The sequence below is a fragment of the Juglans microcarpa x Juglans regia genome, chromosome 3D (genome assembly GCF_004785595.1).
Source record: "Juglans microcarpa x Juglans regia isolate MS1-56 chromosome 3D, Jm3101_v1.0, whole genome shotgun sequence".
Taxonomy (NCBI): domain Eukaryota; kingdom Viridiplantae; phylum Streptophyta; class Magnoliopsida; order Fagales; family Juglandaceae; genus Juglans; species Juglans microcarpa x Juglans regia.
In genome coordinates, this window is record NC_054598.1 from 35,739,857 (window position 1) to 35,743,106 (window position 3,250).

The 3,250-nt window shown below is 35.2% G+C and overlaps 1 pseudogene; it reads right to left on the reverse strand.

The window, feature by feature from the left end:
• Positions 1-1,583: 1,583 nt before the first annotated feature.
• On the reverse strand, positions 1,584-2,777 carry LOC121254723 (annotated as a pseudogene).
• Positions 2,778-3,250: the final 473 nt, after the last annotated feature.

Genomic DNA, 3,250 nt, shown 5'->3' on the forward strand with positions numbered 1-3,250 from the left:
TGCAAGTATATGTAGATACACAAAATGCTATTCTAGGATATACATGATCTAAGGCTATAATTGTGGTTGACCCTTATAGTAAGGGATTTTATAATGAAATACTTTCTAGAAATTAACCGATTTGATCCTTGTATGATAGCTCACACCAACAATTTGGACGTCATACCTACAAAAGTAAGGTGACCAAGGTTGTGACATGATTCAATTGAAGCTTCTCGCTTTCTACTTTACAAGCTACTCTACAAAAGTAAGGTGACCAAGGTGGCACATTCATAGAAATTATATTAATAAAGAAATGATCAACAAGAACAAGAAAGCAATATTACATGCGGGATGAATCCATTAGACGCTTTGATTCGAACTCGGTTCGAATCATCTGGTTTCTTTACAATCTCGATTAATGTCTCAGATTTTCCAGGTGTTCTTGCAACGGCTACTACATCGATCCCATTCCCATTGGCGTCCAGTCCCACAAACTGATTATTAAGGGACCTGAAATTGAATGTTTTCCTCGTTGATCCTCCACAATTGCAACAAAACAAAGAACACCATATGTATCATTGAAGTCAAATAATGTCCATTAATTAACCAGATCATGACTTGCTTTAAATGTCTCCCACCCTGAAGTAACTGTTCTGTTTGCAGCTATGTGGGTTCCTCCTCCAGTTTCAGCAAAAACATATTTCCCAACTGTTACTAATTTGAACTGAAGCCTAGTTCCATCCTATATTCACAAAAAGCAAACCGGAAGGCAAAAAAATAACCTTTGAAAGTAAGATACGATATATTGTGAAGTAGTCCAATATATACAGATCAGAAAGTATTCGTTGGGGATGCCATAATATATATATACTTGGTGTTTGCAAGAATCGTTGGTCATTATCGCGTGTGCACTTGGTCTAGGCAAGAAGCATCATTACTAATTTATGCCATAGAATTTCTAGAAGTTCATAATACGACCAATCAAAGCTGATAGTCTTTCAACACACTTAACATAATTTATAGGGAAAGAAGAAATAATTATTGAAGGGTCGTGGGTTTCACAATTTGCTTCATTTAAGGATACAAAATTACCAGTTGCTTCATGGGTGTGTTTATAAAGAGTCACCAAACTACATGAGGATTCAGCAGGTGTTGAGGGTCGTAACATTTATAAAAATTGTTTTAAAAATCAGTGAGTAGTACTACTATTTGATCTTTAGCAAAATGTTGTTGGTCAATATATCTCAATAATCGGATTGCTGTTGATTGCTATGGGTAAAACATTTTGATTTATTAGTGAGGTCGAACTGATTGAAACCATGTAATTGGGCAGCGAGACAGATTAGTGAATTGGAGTGCTTTATTTTTTGACTTTGCAGAATTCAATTCTCACTTTTGCTTTGATACACAGTAGGCATACAAAATTACTTCAAATATACCACATAATAAATATAGCTGGAAATGATAAGAAAATCTAAGATGGGACGTTCTCTCTGGTATGTATATATATATATATAATTTCTTTGTTTTGGACACTACAACACGCCATGCCATCAACTTGAGTAATAATTAGGTAATTTAAGGGTATGGATATATGATGCTCGAAATATAGTGTCTTTATTGGTTAAGATGCCATTGAGTGCCAAATATAGTTCAATCCAATACACCATAGTGGGGAAAAAAATATCGGATACAAACTGAAGAATAGTATCATAACTTTCTCAAATAAAACTCAATTATAAAAACAGAAAGTATCTTTGATATTCTACCAAATAGGAGAAGAGTATAGTTGTCCACATGCCTGTTAAGACTTGGATGCTAGCTTTTCTTTGAAGAAGTTGATGGCAAAGTTTGACTTGACAGCCAATCTTGACTTGACTTATCTTCACAATCTTTGATCACTCTCTCTGGCGATGATAGGGGAGGCCTAGAAGGTATTTGCAAGTGCTCAACTTCTCCTTCAAGCATTTCTATAACTTTGCTCATAGAAGGACGATTACTAGGGTTTATTTGTATACACCATAATGCAACAATGATCATCTTCTTAACAATCTCTTTTTCCTCTTCAGTGGTACATTCTATTTCAATATCTTTCCCATCATTGAATTGATGAAACACCCAAGAGGAAAGTAAATCTGGCTTGAATGTTCTACAAAAGCATTCAAGTTCTTTCTTTCGCCCACCAATTCCATCAAGAGCATTCCAAAACTATAAACATCTGCCTTGTACGAAATACCTCCAATGTTTTTGTAGAACAATTCAGGAGCCATGTATCTCAATGTCCCTCTTGCAGCAGTCAAAGAAATAGTATTGTCTTCTCTCGAATACAATTTTGCCAGGCCAAAATCAGAAACCTTAGGGGTGAAATTCTCGTCAAGAAGGATATTGTGAGGTTTGATATCAAGATGTAAAATTTGTATATCATATCCTCGACGTAAATACTCAATCCCACTAGCCACTCCTAGAGCAATATTATATGTTTTTTCATTGTCTAGGAAGATACTTTCCTCTGACGAAAAAATGTATTTATTTAGAGAACCTTTGGGCATGAAGTCATACATAAGAGCACGCTTTGATCCATGAACACAATAACCAATGAGTTGCACCGTATTAACATGATGAATCCTTCCAATAGTTGCCACTTCATTCATAAATTCTTGCCCGTTTGCATTGGACTTGCCTAACATCTTTACAGCTACAAGATGTCCACTTCGAATGGTTCCTTTAAATACTCTGCCATAGCCTTCTTCACCTAATTTGTCTTTAAAGTTCTTGGTCATCTTTTTAATTAATTTCTGAGAAAGAATATCTTATTGGCATGAGGTTATTGTGGTTTTGGAGAAATTCTTCACAGCATCATACATTGATATGTGTCTCCTCTGCCATTTATATATTAATAATGCAATTACAAATGGAGTGCCTAATACAATTGCTGTCCCATGCCATATTCCTATTTGGAAGAAAACCGAAAAAAACAAAAAAAACCTTTAAGAAAATAATCCTATTGTGGCACTGTCTAGGTATCGTAACCATTTCGTTTTTTGATGCAAGAATTCTTCTACTTGCACGCCGTCATGTGAAGAACATACCGGCCATCCAGACAATTTACGTGGCATATAATATTCAAATTATAAAACTCACTAGCAAATCAAGTCATGATAAGTTAATAGCGTGGATCGAGTGTGTGTACTCCACACCTGGCTTGCAAATTGAGTTTTTCTTCGATGCAAGTACTTGTAAATTGTACGTATACATACAATTTACAAGT